The following is a 19,330-nucleotide window of genomic DNA, read 5'->3' on the forward strand; positions in this document are numbered from 1 at the left end:
AGAGAGATAAGTTTGGCCAGTTCATCAAGCTTTTTGCTATATAAAGAGAATATCTTACTAATTGTTACTTAGTTGGCATAAATCATGTGAAATTACATATTCATGTTATATAAATTCAAGTCTCCAGCAGGCTCAGGAGTTCTCTTCCTCCCTTTCCAAATGTGCTTTTCACGGGGCAGTTGTGCATCCCCTTGCTTTCCCATTCCTTTCTTCTTTATTACAAAAGGTGTCTAAAGAGAGAAACAGAAATAGAAATCAAGAATTACAAACATTAAAAAATAAAATCTCATACAGATTAAAGAATGCACCACCTACCTCATGGATTAGGCCTACAGCAGTTGCTCTTAAAATACCTTGACTCAGTATTCAGAGTTAATGGACCTGGTCTCTTGTTCCTGCTTTCTTCTTCTTTCTGCACCAGTAAAGCAGATCTTTCTTCACAGTTCTTGCTTTCATTGACATCATGGAAAGATTTTCAACATTGAAATTTTCTTGTCAGTAGAATGCAGCAAACCCCATGTTCAATATTCAATGAAGAAATGTCATGTAGATTTTATAGTGGAAAGGCATGCCCTTGTTTGCCAACTGGTTTTTTTTTGTTTGTTTGAAAGCAGGTTTTCAAATAATCATTGACAGGACCAAGGGAGGAGGATTCATACAGTAACAATTTGCAATTCTTTCATAAGTAACATAAACTTGAAGTCTGATAACTCAAGAGGGAGAATATAGTGGAAAGTGAAAACAGGAAGACCCATCCAATCCACAGGAGATCCTAGAGGTATGCAGATTTTTTTATATTTTGAAAATAGCAGTCATAATTTTACTTTTAGTGTTACTTATAGAAAAATGCTTATATTATATATAAAGAATGGAAAGTTCTTTGGCTTCATGAGGTAACATGTATGGTGAGTTGACTTTGGCTGCCTCACTTTGGTACTCTCACCCTCCTTCTTCTCAGCAGGACAAGGGAAGAAAATAAGTGGAAAAAAGAAACCTGATGAGTCTATGTAAGGACAGGGAGATCACTTACCAAGTACCATCACAGGATCAACACATTTGACTTGGAGAAAATTTAGTTTATTCCCAATTAAATTAGATTTTAATAGAAAAAATACTAAAACAGCACCTTCCCCCCACCCATCCCCTTTTCCTAGGTCCAGCTTCATTCCTTTATTCCCAATTCTTCTACCCATCCTAACCTTCAAGATGCACAGAGGGATGGAGGATTGGGGGCTGTGCTCACAGTCAGTCCAGAACTGCTCCTTTTTGCCAATCCTTATTCTTCACACTTTTCACCTGTTTCAATGTGGGTCCTTCCAAGGGACTGCATTCCTTCAGAAATATCTGCTCACATGTGGGCTCTCCAGAAGAAGCAATCCTTCAGGAAATATCCATCTGTTCCACAGTGGTCATCCACAGGCTGCAAAGTCTCTGCTCCAGCACCTGAAGCACTTCTTTCCCTCCTCCTTCTTTGACCATGACGTCACAGGGCTGTTCATCACACTTTTTCCCTCACTCCTCATTGCCACCAAGTTTTTTCCCCTTTTTAAAATACATTTTCCCAGAGGCACTGCCAGCATGGCTGAGAGGCTCAGCTGTGCCATGTGTGAATCAGTTGGACGTTCCTGGAACTGTTCATGTCCATCACAGATCAGCACAGCGTCTCCACAGCCACAGAGTCCACAGCCCCTGTGGCCAGGGCCTGGGTGCCTGCACCTAGGACAACTTGGAGTTTCCAGAATTAGTAATGTCTTCTGTTGCCAACTCGAGCAGCTTCTTGTCTCCTCAGGGTAATACAACTTTCATTCAAATGGTGGCACAATGAAAACAATTGGGAATTAAAGGGCAGGAATAATGAACATAAATACCAGGCTTCAGATCATGATGCCAGACAAGATAACCAAGGAGACTAATGAGAAAACAAGTTGATGTATGTTATCTTGAAATGATAAGAAAATTATATGATTACATGATCTAAACATTTATCAACCAGAATGAATACCATTGGAATGAAATATGAAAGCATAAAGTGCATCTCTGATCAGATGGAAAGCAGCAGAAAGTTGATAGGGCCCACACCAAAGTCCATCATTTGGAGCTGGAGCAGATTTACTCTGGCTACCAGACCTAGAACAACAGTCAGGAGCCAAGAATGAACCAAGAATCCTACACACAGATCCCTACAGGTCAGGTACACAAGTGGGTCCACATGGCTCAAGTGTGCTGAGCATGACATCTAGGCCTGAGCATTGCAAAGACTGGACTCATCACTCATACATCACCTGTGAAAAGCACAAGAACTTCCAATATGCCTGTGCTAAATATATAACATAATTAAAGAATCAAAAAAGGAAATATGAACACTTTGCAAGGAGAAGAACCTTTGTAATCTTTGTAATGGTGAAATGCATACTGTAGAAAGACCTGATAATCTGTCACTGAACACTAATTGCATTTGTGTTCATGGGCTCAAAAAGCTGTGCAGCAGTAGACATTGCAAACTTGTCTGTACATCTCCACCAAAGCCACAAAACCTGAGTCCCCAGCCTTGGCTTCAACATTCTGTAGACATTAGGATATCATAGAATCATAGAATCATTTAGGTTGGGAAAAAATTCAAGATCATTTAGTTCAGCATTTGACCAAACACTACCATGTCAACTAAACCATAGCATTAAATGACATGTCCAGTTGTGGCTACGAGGGATGATGACTCCACCCTGGGCAGCCTATTCCAGTACCAGACCGTCCTTTCAGTGAAGAAAGTCCTCCTGATGTCTGATCTGCACCTCCTCTGGCACAGCTGGAGGCCATTTCCTGTTGTCCTGTCACTTGTTGCCTGGGAGAACAGACCAACACTCCCCTTCCTACAATCTCTTTTAGGGCAGTTGTAGAGAGAAATAAGGTCTCCCTTCAGCCTCCTTTTCTCCAGGCTAAACACCCACATGTCCCTCAGCCACTCCTCACAGGACACTCTCTAGACCCTTCACTGTCTTTGCTGCCCTTCTCTGGACATGCTAAATATTAGTAGAAGTTTTATAGGAATAAAGTTAGCAGGCAAGGGACCATCATAGTAGTAGTGATATAATTTGCTGCAGGGAACCTCTGCAAATAACACTTCTGTTACTGCTGAACAAATACATTGTGAATAACTGGATGGATCAATCTTGCTTCTGTTCAAGAGCTGTTGAAGAGTAGCTTACAGTTTCTTTAATTATATAATTATACTTGTTGGTCAGAGTCACGCTGGATAATTAAATGAACAAGATTTGCTCTGAAGGTTCATGCAAGGAGCTCATACCAACATCTGCAATTTTAAAAGTTTCAATTAGATTTCATTGCTCATGGAGGTCATGTGTGATTGGATCTGACTCGTGCCAGTATGAGTATTGCTCTTGGAATCCAGAATGTGATGTGAAGATTTACTTAAAATTCAAAACAGAGGTTGATCAGATGTTCTCCAACAACATTTCTGTGAATACTTCTGCCTTTACAAAAGACTACAGAGAATATCCAAGGCACCAGCAACAAAAATATCTTATTTCCACCTTTTAGTTTCACCATACATTTATGGATTAAATGTGAGATATTTGTTGACATCAAATGCTAAATTTTAAGTGAAAAAGGTATATAAATAATGTGAAAATATCTGAGCAATGATCTGTTTTCCCTGCACTCACTTTCTGTACTCTGTAGAGACAGTTAAATCCTGAAGCACTCAAATGCAGTGCTTTGACAATTAAAATTATATCATTTTCCCTCCTACACAATTTTTAAAGCTTTTAGGTGCCATTTTCTTCAAGAGTACATGCTGTACCCTACATTTAGGAATGGAAAATTTGTAAAATTTTTGAAAGTAGGAAAATGTGTATTTTTTAAGGTTATTTTCAAAGTTTAATATTTGAAGCAAGCCAGATCTTAGGTCTTAATCAAAGAAAATCAGAAATGTAGAGGAAGCCCAGAAAGGAACCAGACTTAATATCATTATTATATGATAAGGAAAAATCCCTTATCTATGAGGACAGTCATTTGTTCTTTTCCTTTTTCTCATTACCTATTCCAGAATTATCCATGTGTGGTGAGAGTAGGGGTAATACCTAGAATAATGCCATTAGAAAAAGAAAAATAAATTCATTACCAAGCTACCAACAAATGAACAGTTAGCCTTAGAAGACCGAGAAAAAAAGTAGAATCTACACAACTTCTGTATTCTCCAGAAAAATTCTGGAAATGTGTTTCAACTTAGTCACCTACTAGTGGCAAGATCATTGCTAAAATGAAACTGTTGGCAGCATCACACAAAAGATGAAATTGGGGCTAACACACCTGTGGTATAATTTCTTCTACTCTGTGCAATCACTCCACCTGCCAAGGAAGAGTAAATGCACCAGCAGCAAATCTCAGCCTGGAGAAAAGGAAGTAATTTCAGTGAAAGAATGTTGAAACTGCTGTAACTTTTATCTTCATTTGCTAAAAAAATATCCTCAAAGGAAGCAGACAGGATTTCTAGTTCACTGAACTTTATGCTCCTCACCATGAGTACAAAAAAGTTCAGAAAAAAACCCAAATATTCAGCTGACAAGCTACCAGACCCCAAGATCTCCAATTTCTTTAAAAATCACAGCAGCCAAAAAGTAAAGCAAAATTTTGATGCAGAAAATTTCCCCATTATGGGTGACTCTATTTCTTAATAACTAAACATACATGTTTGTTGTGCAGAATGAAAGGTGAGAGACGAAGACCATTTTCTTTCCTGCAGTGCAAATTCTCAAAGTCAAAGAAATAATGTATAGGTTAAACCTATTTAACTCTGGTAGGTTTAACCTATAATACATTATAGATTAAACTTATTTCTTTTTAACTCTGTCCAGTATTCTGGTTTATATTTTGCTGAGCTCTCTTGGGTCAAAGACATAGTGCGAAAATATTCACATTTTGCTTTCATTTAAGGAGACAGAGATTTCCAGGGCCAGTCCTAAGTCTGGAGAGAAGGAGCTTCTGATGAAGTCTTGTCCTGGAAGGGCACAGCAACAGGCCTGTCTGGAAGTGTTTTCAACAAATAATTTTAGACTCAAATTGACCACCTAGTTCTTTTAGCAGAATCAACTGTATCCAAATAATTTCTTACAGTTGTTTGACCTCATCTTTAAAACCTTGTCTAACTTCTTTAGACTTCTTATCTAGCACATGCTTAAAAATTCCAAACACCACAAGTGCCTTTGGCCACCTTTCTGAGGGTTTATTTGTTCTGACTGTTAAAAATTTCTCCATGTTAAGCCCAAATTTCCCTTGCTAGCATTTATAGCTATTTCTTGTCTCCAGTGAATATGGAGAATGCTTTCTTCCTTTCCTCTTCACCTATTTTACAATTTATCTTTTATGTACTGCAAGATAGATTTCCATTCAGATTCTGTTCTTTAAGCTAAAATACATGTTCAAGAAAATTAAAGGGAGAATCCTGTATTCCAATTCCATCAGGGAAAGAAATTAAAGTCTCAAGAAAAGCTATGGTGACATCTGGTGAGCTTGAGCACTTTTTATCTGGGAAATTGTTATGTCTGCCTCCTGGCTTTCCTCCTTTCCAAAAATATTTTATTATTGTTGAAAAAATTCTTTAGTTTCTTTATCAGTGAAGAAGGGCTTTTTAGTTCTCAGGTTAATTTGTTTTTTGCATTCTGCATTTTTAATTAGCAGCTCTCTGCTCCACAGCATGTGTTTCATCAGATTATGGACATTAATAGAGCACAGTATCAAGTTTGTCATGTCACATTCTTTAGCCATGAAAAGAAGTTATTGCATGACTTATGGAGGATTATACACTCTAAAAATAGGCAAGATGAAAAGACTTGTTAAGAAAATTATATTAACCAAGATACATAGGAGAGCAAGCATCTCAATTATAACTAGGTTTTCAAAACAGTACTACTGTTACCTTCTTTCGGCAAGAAAATTAATCTTTAAAATATATCTCATCTGATGAAAGTCTCTTAAGGCTGTGACCTATTCAGGTGACAGTTTAATCTATAAAGGTTGCATTTAAGTTTAAATAAACCATTTTTCTTGCCACTGTAATAGACTAAGAGCTCATGGCCAGTGAATTGTAAAGAGAAGTAACTTACTGGAGAATGAACAGTTATTTCTTCAGTTGCATTAACTCTACTTGCATGAATTTGCCAGTACAAATTTCAGTATAGACTGTTCAGAATATAGCTCACTTCCTAGCACCTTGACTTCATGTTTCACATCACTCTTGTTCATACAACACTCATCCAAAATCCCTTTGTATTCTCCCAGTTAGGTGAGCTGTGCTTGCGTGGGAGCTGCCTGTGCAGTACTGTCTTTGGAGGACCACTGCTGACACTGCAGGTTTAGCAGCCTACCCATTAATAACATTTAGATTCAATGCCAGCAGGTGAGAGAAGAAAAAAGTTGTTGTTGCTGGATGCTTTGGGGGCTGGAAGGGAGGTGGACTCTGCAAATGATCTGGAGTTAAGCCATGGTTTCTGTGCCCACTGCTGGAGTTAGAGGGATTATCTATGCAACTGCTTTCTGCCCCTCACTAGCAATGATTCTTGGTTATTGAAACTGTTATCCTGAAAGACTTTAAAATCTTTCTTTCAGGGTATTGCTCTTGACATTTGAAGTTAATTTCTTGCCTTTTCCCTTGTATTTCTCTGCAGCCAGCTCATTTTGCCTTCAATCTATTGTCTTCACCTCAGTGTTTCATTTAATTTATACCTGGTTAAAGTAGCTGATTACAACCTTTTAAAGATAGCTAAAACCAGAAGGAATAATTACACTCATCCACATTTACAGATTGCTTTCCAGAAACAATGCTGTCACCTGACAGCTTTTCAAACTAGATGGGTGGGACCGATCAGGGTCTCTACATGACATGATTCAAGGCCAGCATGTGGACACAACAGAACAGGAGTGGAATTGCACTGAATAGGAATGCATTGCACTGGTCTCAAAGGCAAATACCCACACAGCCAGTCTAACTCTCATGGCTGGAACCTTGAAGGAGGTTCTGTGAAAGCACAAAGCTCCTGGCTACTCATGTCCAGAGAGTTCTGGTTTCAGGAGACACTGTTTACACACTTGAGGGTTACTGTGAGTGAGGTGATCCCTGCTTTAAGGAGCAGCACATCCCAGACCTCAATGTAAGTTTGAAACTTCAGTGATGTCAGGGGCCAGGAACAGACGAGGGACCATCAACCATCAATTTGCCTTGTGATCTTGTGTCTTCACATGAATTTTAACTAGTTAATTGCTAATTTGAGAAAAAAAGGAAAATATTTTTTAGAATGTGAATTTCAGGGGATCAGCTCTGTTTCTCTTTGGAGGATGCATTTTGAAACCTCAGAGGAATGTATACCTGGAAGGCCCAGTGGTAGACTCTAGGAACAGGGAGGGCTATGTTGAGCAGTGTGCCATCAGGGAAGCCCTAGGTGGCACAGCCAACTCTAAGAAAGAAAATGCAGTCCCTCATGTTACACTGGCAATAACATCATATTCCATTTCCTAGAAGAGTAATCTAAAAAATAGTCCTACATTAAATGCTTATGATATCAATGATTTTCCTGTACTTACACTCAACTGTGTCACTACAGACATGAGGTGCATTATGCCCCAATACACTGTGCAAATATTTAGATAGTATTTGGAACCTTAAAATAAATAAAACCCACTGCTAAATCATAAATCTTCTGCTTTATAATCTTTTATATTAATATGAATTATCTGTTATAACAATACCATGCCAATCATATTTTATACTAATACAATAAAGTAACTGATGCATTTTACTTTTGCTGAGCATTTGCAGTTTTGTGTCTGTAACTTCTAGTGATGTGACAGTTGTCACAAGGGTTCTTGGGTGAAGGAAGAGACGAGATCCTTGACTCCATGATCAGAAGGCTTGATTTATTATTTTAAGATATATACATATACTATAACTATACTAAAAGAAAAAGGAAAGATTTCCAGAAGCTGCTAAGCTAAGAAAGAAAAGTAGAGAATCCTAACAAACACAAACGCCGCTCTCTCAGACTGCGTCCGAGAGAGCTCAGTTCTGGATTGGCCATTATTTCTAAACATCCAAGCTGGGCCAATCCAGACGGACCTGTTGCATTCCACAGCAGCTGATAACCTATTGTTTACATTTGTTTCTGAGGCCACAGCTTCTCAGAAGGAAAAAATCCTAAAGAAAGGATTTTAGTGAAAAGGATGTCTGTGACATAGTGATATGAATGAGACTGAGGTTATAGATGGTACTTGATTTTCTTTCATACACCATATAAAATGTGACACATTGCAAGCACTGTTGCCATCTTTTTTATTATAGTTGAACCTACATTCCTGCTTGATTTGCTTCAGCATGTCCTATGGAATTACTATTCTTCTTCAGAAGAGCTGTGACATATGATATTGCAGAAAGAATTTAGATGACTGCAAACAGGATGTCTTGCCACAACAAACCAGTATACAACCCTCTGTCACTTTCTGTCAGAGAAGTGTGACAGGTATTGATGAGCACCATGCCTTTTTTTCTCCAGGCCACTGGAGCAGCAGACAGTAAGGGGAGGGAGGAGCAGGCAGAGGCAAATCAAGGCACAAATTTCTAATTAATCCTTCATGCCCCATATTTTCTGTCTTGATGATCTATATTTGGTCTGGCAGTGATGGAGTTATCTGTCTTCTCAGCAGCCTATATGCTGGTGCATTTTGGATCTCTTACTAAACCAGTGTTGATGACACAACAGTGTCCCATTTTCAGCTGAACTGCACAGTGAGTAGGCTACTGATAGGTGAGAAACTGAGCAGGGACTAAGCCAGGACAGCCAACCTGAGCTGGCCAAAGGGATATGCCATACCACATGAAATTGTTTTCAGCAACAAAATCTCAAGGACTGAAAGACTAAGGGGTGACGTTTGTATTTGTGACATTACACATGCCAAGATTCTGCTTTCCAAGCACAGAAAAGTAATGTATAAATGCCTTTTTTTTCCCTTTCCTTACATATTCAGCTTTTGCTTCAAGTATTATATTGTTTTGATCTCAATATATTAATATTTTCACTGTCTAATTGTTCCTCATTCTAGGGGGACAGGGGAGTGAAGAAGTGAGTGAGTTCTCAGCTGCTGCCTAGGGTCAACCCACAGCATAAGCTTTATGATTTTCATCTCAGTCAGAGCAACTCTGATACTGGGCTTCAGTTCAACCCTGGCTTTGTTTCTATCAACAACATAAAACAGCAACAGCTGCCATTATATAAGCTCAGTAAGACACTTGCAGGTGTGTCACAAAGCCCAAAATTTCTTTGACTGGTTTCTTGCTAAACTTAGCAACAGTGTTAGACTCTCATGAGTTAACTTCTGTTGAATGGTTTCTTCAAAGCATGCAATGCAAATATGCTCTGCATCAGCAGTAGCAATATAAACCTGCTTATTTTACCTCTTTCTTCACAAACATCTACACTACACAATGCAATAAAATCTTTTACTGTCAACTTCTGTTCTCAAGTTCAGTTTTTCACCTGTTCTGTAGCACTGAATCAAAGCTATTTATTCATTTCCTTTACACAAACATGAAACAGGCTGTCTACCTTACCTTTCCAAAGAGCCAATGCAATAGAGCACTGTGCACACATAGCATTTACATGTTTTGTTACATTTAAGTATCGAGTGCTTTTTACTTCTTTATAACTATTGTATACAGCACCTAGTCAGCACATTGCAGCAGGCAACTCTTGGGCAGTAGTGATTACTTAGTTCCCAAATTCAACAGTTTTTCTGAAAAAGATGTTCACCATCTTACTTTTGTACCTTTATCCACTTCTGGAGGGAAATAAGGTCTCTTTTCTGCTTTGCACTGCGCTGTTTTAATCATGTTTTTCAAAGGAACAAAGAAAAGCTTTAACAACTTAGCAAATATAACCCTGTCCTGGCTTCAGCTAGGGTAGAGTTAATTTCTTCTCACGAGCTGTTACAGTGCTATATTTTGGATTTATAGTGGGAATGGTGCTGATAGCACCCTGATGTTTTGGGGTTTTGCTAATTCATGTTTATTCTAAGTCAAGCACTTTTTCTCTTCCTCGAGTCTCATGCTCTGCCAGTGAGGACATATGCAAATAAAAAAACCAGCCTGGGAGGAGGCATAGCTGGGACTGCAGGACAGGTGACCCAAACTGACCAAAGCAGTATTCAACAGCCTAGACCATCATGCCCAGGATCTAAACTGGGGGAATTACTCTGATACCCTCAAGGGCAACCAATCTGGGTCCAGGAAGGGGGTCTGGGATCAGTCAGTGGGTCTTGAACAATTGCACTGTGCATCACTTGGATTTTTTTCCTTTTTATTATCATTTTTATTTACATTTATTGTTGTTTTTTACTTTATTTTCAATTATCAAATTGTTCTTATCACAGCATACAAGTCTTACTTTGATTGTCCTCCCCATTCCAGCGGGGTGGGAGAAAAAGGGGGAGTGAGTGAGCAGCTGCATAGTGTTTCATCTCCAGCTGGGCTTAAAACCACAACAAACCCATTATCTTTTAAATCACGATTTTAAGACAAGGCTTTGGGAGCTCAGCTTCTAGTATTTGAACAACTGAGACTGACAGTCCTGCATCACACAACTGCATAAATAAGGAAGATTTATTAATTTCTCAGATTATAATCTATTACACATAAACCTTTTTTCTTTTTCTGAGTCAGGCACTTTCTTAGATATAGCTTTCATGCTTCCCAGGTCCACAAAATTATAGCACCAAAAAAAATATTGCCTTTAAGGGCAACACCCAGTGAAACTTCCCATTTTTTACCACCACCTAGGATTTTCCAAAGTCAGTCTTTAATATCTTAAAGAAACCCGTCCCCATGGTTTTTTTTCAGAACAGTACCCTCAGCAAGTAATAAAACTTTAAAAATGAATAGTACCCTGACTCATCCAGACAGAAGATTGTTAAATGCTTGATAGGACATAGCAGATGGGATTAAGAATGAGGGAAGGTGTCTCAATATGATGCTGAAGTAAGGAGAAAATTCTTTTGTCCCTGAAAATGAAAAAAAGATAAAACGGAAATCTCTTTGCTCTTGCATATATGAAATATGTGAAATGGAGGTGTCCTTATCTTTTTCTTTCAGTGATGCCACTGTGGGCTAGATATGCTCAGAACATCCCTGCCAGGCAAGGTGGCATACAGACACCCAGTGTGTGAATTCTGAAGGCCTCTGGACAGAAATAGATGCTGAGCTGTTCTGCTTAGCTAACATGGGAAGTTACCTGCTCTTGTCTATTAGAAATGTAGGCACCACACCAGGTTTCTGGTACAAATCATAGCCTCTATGAGTTGTATGGAGACTCTGTAAGGCAAATATTTGTGAGGAAGAGATGAAGACTCTTTATAAATGTGTTATTTATGGGCTTAACTGTGAATGCAGATCTTTAGTTTAGACAGCACTGTTAAAATATTTCGGCTTTGACGTTTGAAAACGATCCAGCAAATCTTAGTCCTGTCACATGTAGCCTTAATTTCACTTAAAAGTCTCTATGACTAGAGTCTTGTTGTCACTATGAATAAAAAATATCTATATTTACTTGTTGCTGTACAGAAAATAAAGAAATGTTTTTTTCCATAAACATCTTGAAGCAACATACTTGAACATTTTCCTTTGATGAATCAAATCAAGAGACTATAGACAAATTTAGGACTTATTTAAGCTGCCAGTACTGCAAGTTTCTTTGCCATCAGCTAGACTTACGGTGCTTCATATCCTTCCTTTCACTTCCCAAACACTGTCATTCTCTATTACTGTATCACTAGATGAGCTTTGTTTAATTTAGCAATCTTCAATATGAAACATTCTCCAAATAGCCTTCATTACCATGCATGACCAGGAAAAAGTGCTTCTTTTTGTAGCAGTTCTTGAGGACAGGATGTGCCAAAGCCATATGTGCGTCAGTGTGTGTGGTGTGTTACTGAAGCATATGAAGCAAAGCTTCTCTGGCAAAGCACAGCAGGAGCAGACCCTGGGCAATAAAAACACACTACAACACTGACACCTGTTGGTAACAAGTGTGCCAAACTGTGACAGCATCTTTACAATCCTACATTTTCAGAAGATCCAAGAGTTCAATCTAAATTATTACACCTACATCTCCACGTGTAAGTCACCTGGATATGACAAACCGAATGCGAGGCAGAAAGTGAAGATTTGATGTCCAGTCTTTCTGGAAGTATATCTGCTGGCATCCATGTGCAGCTGATGTCTAACAACAGTTCCAACAAATAAATACACACCAGCACATATTGCATGTCTAGAGGCTGCCTCCTGAGATCTGCACGTCAACCGGAGCAAGCAATGCATCCTGCAAAGCACTGAAAGCTGTAGTGTAACTGAAACACAAAAGCTTTTCCATCTGGACAGCTCTAAGGGTAAGATGGAACCTGGAAATGAAATACCAGTCTTCAGGACAACAGCAGCTTAAATGAAAGCTGTCTAAGAACAAGCTAGCAATGTGGTATCTTTTCCATTGCTCTCTTCCTACAAAACAGTGAGATGAGTGAAGTTGCACTGCAGCATTCCTCCTACCCTGGCAGTGGGCTGAGCTTTTTGATGAGGAATTGCTGGAAGAGGAGGTAAGCTTTACAGAAAAACAAACAAACAAAGAGGCAACAGGATCTGCTTTCTTTTTAGCATAACAACAAGCTTCTTTACTGCTCTACTGTTTGCCCTCACAGATAATAAAGACTTACTGCTGTAATCAGTTACTATAATTACACTCCAGAACAAAGATGTGTGATTTGAGAACTGAGGCTTTCCACGTTCAGTACCTAATGACAAAGCCAACTTTCATGACCCTGTTCCAGAGTTTATTTAGCAAAGCAAAGTGACACATTAGTAACAGCCATCTAAACAAACTCTTGCTGTCCTAAGAAGCAATGTTTCAGTACGTGCCCTGTGTTTTCTACTGTATGGCTCCAGCATTTTTGGAAAGAAGCAACATCAGCAACAAATTGAACGCTAAATTGAACTGGCAGCAAATCCTGTAGTCATTCAAGGTCACAATAGTCTCGTCTTTACTTGTCTGGTGGTTGGTAGGCTCCTTTTCAACAGTTAAATAAATTCAGCCTTCAGCACATTAAAAAACCTTTCCTCTTCCAATGTAAATGAGAGTTCAAGAAACATTCCAGTTCCCAGTTTGTGTCATATATGGGCTTCAGCACTCTTCCTGAGAGCTGTGTGCCCTTCTTTGCTCAGAGGAATGGTGTCTTGATCAAAGAACATTATTACATCTTCTCAACACATTACTAACTCCTAGATGTGCTCTATGCACTACTCTGATGTCAGTATTTACAGGAAAGAAAAAAAGGGATAGGATCAGCCTAGATATTCAAATCTGCAGAAAGCAAGTTAGATTGGCAGACCATGATTAGCCAAATTGAACTGTGTTCAGTGTAAGATCTAAGCCTGATTATCTCACAGGGCTCTTCCCCTCCCAGCTATGTCATGGTTTATTCTGAGCTTATTGTCTGTGTCACTCATTTGTATCTAAGGTAGGAAGTACAAAATGGCTAAGATTCACCTCAATTCAAGGTGATTAAGAGTTCATGCAAGATTTTCTTTGTCGTGGTTCAGTCTGTTTCAGAGCTCTGGAGTATAGTATCTGTGAATGGTACCAGACAAAGAAAATACCCAGTTTTGTGAGACAGAAGGGTGAAGGAGAAATGGCATAACCACATTTATTTTTGATTTATTTACTGGAAGTATATTCTGGTTAATATGGATCCAGCATGATGCTCTGAGTCACAAGGGAACATGGCACTCCTGCACCAAATCACAGGAGTCAGTAACTTTGAACCTATTACTCTCACATTGCCCATTAAAACAAAAAACTTTATTCACAGGACAGTAAACATTTCAAATGAAACTGGGGAAAGACTGAAAAAACTCCACCCAAACTGGCAACATCTCCCATGAAAAGTACTGGTGGACTACGTGCTGAAAAAACACCCTCACACACACTGACAACATCAGCTGTTTTACACTCATCAGTGCAGAGACCATGTATTCCTTCATGTTTGTGAAACAGCTACAATCATAATTTATCTACAAATCTAATCAGAGAATCTGGAGATTAAACCAGTGAAAATATTAAGTCCCAGCACTTCTGCAGTTCTTGCACAGCCTGCCAACCCCTGCAATACACTACAAACAAGTTGGTGTAAGTCATTTGTGTAAAAGCTTTCATGACATGTACTGCCACAAGGTTTTGAGTTTGTGGTTATGAGGTTTTAGTAAAGGAATTATGCACGTACTGTATGAAAAGCAAAATGCACAGTTCATACGGACCTAAAATAATTGAGATGTGAGTGACAAAAAAATTATATATATCCTGGGTATTTAGCTATTTTTATATTATAATTACTAGCTTTGCTGTATCAGGAAGAATAGAGTGCTCTCAAAGATTAAGAATATTGTGTGAGTTGATGCACAAGAATGTAAGTTTCTTGTTGTAGATCGACCAGCAAATTAAAAAGTTGCCTGCCAGCCTGAGTAGACTCACATTTCTGAGCACTTGGTGATGTTATTAACCTTACTTATTTTAAACTTTTGATCAAATGACCAGCTTTCTTCATGATGCATGACATTTATTTTCTTAGTGGTCACTCCAGCTTTTAAGTCAGAATCATTATTTCAGAATATAATATTAAATGTCAATATTGGTTTGTTGTTGCTACAAAACCTCTTACAGCTGATTTAGTGATGAAGCAAGCTGAAGGGCTGTAGGTGTTGCTCATAGATAACAGAGAAGAATTTTGCCCTTACTCCTGCTGTATCGTGCTATATTACACACTAATTTGATGCAAACACCTATTTTGCACATACTTTGCAGTCATGAATATGGTAGAAATTGAAGCAATGGAATTTCTTAAAAAGCAGGAAATAAAAAAGGCACTGAAGAGTCATTATCTGAGATTGATGAGATCAGGTCTGCAATTTGAAGTGCAAGGTAAAAGGATATTAACCAGCTAAAGGCTTGGCTGCAGATGCATTGCAAAAGTTATTTAGATATTTGACTGATTCCTCATTTTATTACACTAGACCTGATATGGTCATAATAGTATCCTACCAATATTTCACCTTTTTTAAAAAAATCAAATTATTTTGTGAATGTTCTTATATTAAGCTATCCAGAACAATGAATATAGTTAACAGTGTTGATGGAGCCATTGCCTGACTTAAAAAATGGCATGGTCATGTCAACCTAAAGCATAGTGTTGGATTTCCTCCTGTTCTCAGACAAAACAAGCTCATGCAGAATGTCCTTAAGAAGCTGCTGCCAGGTGCTGCCTCCCCAGAGTTCCTGCACCCAGCAGCAGCAGCTTTGCTGGCCAGATCAGAGCACTGATCAGCCAAGCAGCTGATGAGTGGTCTCCTGCCTCTGCGATGGACACTGCCTACTGCTCCTCACCTTTCAGGGCAGAATGAACTTCACAGAAAACTGTTCCTCATGTAGGAAACATGCTTCTGTGACTGACAGCACATTCTGCTGGGGCTTGTTGATTAGTTCCTTGTGCTTTATTAGTCTAACTAAGGCTATATTTACTGTGAGGAGGAAATTTTTCCCTCTACTTCTTATAATGGCATTCCCTATCCCCCCTGCTGTTCTTGTAGTGGATTCTGCAGTGCCATGCCATGGCTACTCTGTATTTCTCCCTCAGAATCACTGTGCTGCTATTATGAAATATTTAGAATATTTATAGCAATAGGATTTACCTGCCAAAGCAAGAAGGATTTGCATTTTCTGATATGGGATTTTGACCAGTCATCACACTGGTCAATGCATTGGCACCTTGTCTTGTCTGGCAAAATTGCAGTCATTTTGCTTGGATGAGGACCTAGCCACAGTAGCTGTGCCTGTGCTGCTGCCAAATGAGATTATTACAATACATTCTACGTGTGGCTGGTTTGAAGACCACCTGGAAGCTTCAGCTAGAGCAGGATGTAGTTATCCATGAGATTAATAGTGTTGGCTCTGAGGCACACAGTACAGCAACTTTCCAGCACTGAACTTTCCACCTAGTTTCATATGGCTGCAAAGTGGAAGTGTAGGCAGCTGCAGGCAGCCTGCCTCTGTGGCAGAGGTAGCATTTTAGAGCAACTGAGCTGTGCTGGCTTGGAATCTGAGACTGGAGGCATAGGGCAGTCTGACTGCAATCCTTGGCAGAACAGCCCTCACCTATCTGGCAGAGCCCACAGCAGTAGATCAAATGATCAACACAGTGGAATTCATATAAATTTTTCACAAACCTCTGCTTTAACAATTGATTTTTAGGTTTTAAGTACAGAGTAACTGCAATCCATGTATAAATCTTGACACAGATTTGTGGAGTGGTCTACACTAATGCCCCTAGCAGCAACACTAATAAGTTCATTGTTATACATTTAAAAAATCACATATTTAGAGACCAGAGCATGATCTATTATTCCTAAGAATGATGAAAAAATACTAAACAGTAAACAAGGAAATACAGCTTTCTCTACTTTTTCTTTTCTCTATTTTCTTCTATCAGAGATCAAGCAGTTGGGCTTCCCTGGTCCTACTCTTTATGTGTCCCCACCATAGCTTGCACATTATTTTCCTGACAAGCCTCATCCCTCATATCACTGATGGATTTATATTCTGCTGAGTTCAACTGAGTAGTTAGATAGTCAAAATCTGATCTCATTACATGTGTGTCAGCAGAACTAACTCCAGAGAAGTAAATGGAACCAAGTTGATTTACAGACTTGGAGCCAAATATTTAATTTACCATCCAACATCTGTCATAACCTCAAATTGAAACTCTCCATGGACATGACTTACATTCCTAAAACTTACAGATGGTATTTTAATATTTGTATAAAAAGAAAAATCTTGTGTGCCAGAGAAGTGTACTCAGTTCTTCTCATCTGAAACATCTGATATCCACCCTAATTCCTCAAGGGCCATTTATAAGGGCAGCCAGTTGGAGCTAAGACAAAAGGAATAGGAAGAGAAAAGAAGGCAACTATGCCAACTGAAATGTCAAGGTGCTGGCTAGCCTCAAGCTCAGTTCCAAACTAATTGCAAAGGAAAATTCATATATATATATATATATATATTTACCACATATCCACTGATTCCTGTGCGTTATAACTTTCAGTGACCTCATCAAAACTACACTTGTCCTGAAAAATCTGCTTAGAATAGCTTTGAAACAATTTTCCCTTTGGTTTTTGATGATGGAGTCTAAAATATATGCTACTTCAGAGTTAAACATGGAAAGAGTTCTCATGTTTGGACATACTTTCTCCACGTAGGCTTTTTCTCTCTGCATCTTACACTGCAAAGAGCATTTATTAATGTGAATGTTTTAGCTGTAGTTGCTGTTTGTGTATAAACTTTTGTTAAAACAAGTACTGCAGAATAAATGACCTTTATACAGACACCTATTAAGGCACTAAAAGGCTTGGCTACATTCATCTGAGACGCGTATACATAACGTTTGGAACAATAAAGGGATCAGCAGCTGCAAGGGGTTTGAATTGAATTCTTTAACAATAGAAAAGTTTTTCAGCCCCAAATACCAGCAAAGAGAATTTTTTGCAGATAATCCAGAAGAAAGAAAATAATAAAAAAAAATGCTAGCCAACTTTGCAGCAGTTAGCATAAGGGTGCCATCTGAAACATGTCAGCTTAAGAGTGTCCCATAGTACCATTCTTTTACACAACCATAGTATTCAGAACTGTTTCCCCAAATAATCCCAGATGGCAAGCCACAAAATTTCAATTCATTTTAAAAGCTTTCTTTGCTGTTATTATGTGGTTGAAAGTGCAAAAGCAAGTTGCCATTCTCATGGCACTATTTGCATTGGCTATTATCCCCTAAAATCCCCTTTAAACAGCTACATTGTCAGCCCATAGGCCTCATTTAGAACTACAAAAAAGACCAGATTAATTCGATCAAAGGGAGAGCCAAGTACAAAATGCACTTTTCAAACTGTATCAGAGTAGGTTCCCTTTACAGATTGCTGCATGGCTAGAGCAATGAAAAAAACCCTTGCCTGAAATAAAGCACTAACAGAAATAGCTGTGCATGTTTCACATGAAGCTTTTGGGGCTCTTCCAGGGTAAATCTCTCACTACAAATGATTACAATAAAATATATTTTAACATAAGTAAATTAAGGAGCCAAGCATCCATTTTTGTCCATTTGGCTTTGTGACACCATTTTCAGGAGGTACGGACGTAGTGCTTGGATAATTTAGCCAGCCATAGGCATTCCTGAAGTCTCTGTCAATTGGAATTTTTAATTAATTGATTAAACATTAAGCAATGAAACTTTCAAAAGACACAGATAAGTCCCCCCCATGACTATTTTTTTCTCTAGGGTAAAAAATAATCACTGATGAAGCAAAGAAAATAGAAAAAGCTTTTGGTAACATTTCTGCAAAACATTCTTTTTCTTAATCTAAGGTGAACCATTTTGAGTCAAGCATAATTCAGGTCCATAGCTCTACAGCCAAAAAGGCTTTAGTGGCTTTTCAATCTCACCTGGGGTTCGATGACAGGATATAATGTTGATATTTTTGTTTTTCACAGAAGATCCTTTGGTTTCTCTGCACTGTCTGGTTCTCTCAGTCTCTACTGGAGTTTTCTTAGTGATCCTGCCATCAGTTCTCTCACCCTCGGTCTGAAGCAGTTTCTTCAGCAGCTGCTTTTGTGTACTGAGAAGAACATTTTACAGAGTAAAGAACTGCAGCGCAAAGGTAGAGCAACTGAACATGTGCAGCAATATGTGCCATTGCCTCTTAAAGGACACATCAGGCTGAGAGAGACCCTGAAAAGCTGAGCACCTGCAACTAATATTACACTCATCTGCTGTAGGATGGAGCTGACTGGATGCTTTTGTTTGCCACTTCCAATGGGGTTTAGATTTTTGAACAGTACCCTTTAAATATAGCTGTTGGATTTGTTTTCTTCTCATATTTTATGGAATGTTTGTGTATAGTGTCAGTAATAAATACTGTGCAGCAAGAAAGTGTTCCTGTGGAGACAGAAATAGCACTCACTGAGACAAAGAGACAAAAGTCCTTGACAATCTATGTAATAAATGTAGATTTGTAAATATTATTAATTTTCTAGCATATAAACCTTGTTATAATTCATAATTATGAAAGCCATTATTTGTAATATTAGGAAAAAGAAAAGAGAAAAAGTTAGTGTAAAATTAGTGATGTATTTCAAGGGTGCACATTTTTTAAAAGGATGCAGCTGGACTGTAAAATGATGCATAT

General features: G+C 38.6%; 1 protein-coding gene across 2 annotated transcripts in view; it reads right to left on the minus strand.

Annotated features, from left to right (window-relative positions):
- Nucleotides 1-18,838, minus strand: part of ZNF800 (zinc finger protein 800) — a 58,672-nt gene extending 39,834 nt beyond the window's left edge. For both annotated transcript variants that reach the window (XM_030960242.1, XM_030960243.1), the window contains exon 1: nt 18,588-18,838. The gene's annotated coding sequence lies outside the window, so the exon portion shown is untranslated. The remainder of the gene's footprint in view (nt 1-18,587) is intronic.
- Between the last annotated feature and the right edge of the window lie 492 nt (nt 18,839-19,330).

The sequence above is a fragment of the Camarhynchus parvulus genome, chromosome 1A (genome assembly GCF_901933205.1).
Source record: "Camarhynchus parvulus chromosome 1A, STF_HiC, whole genome shotgun sequence".
NCBI lineage: Eukaryota > Metazoa > Chordata > Aves > Passeriformes > Thraupidae > Camarhynchus > Camarhynchus parvulus.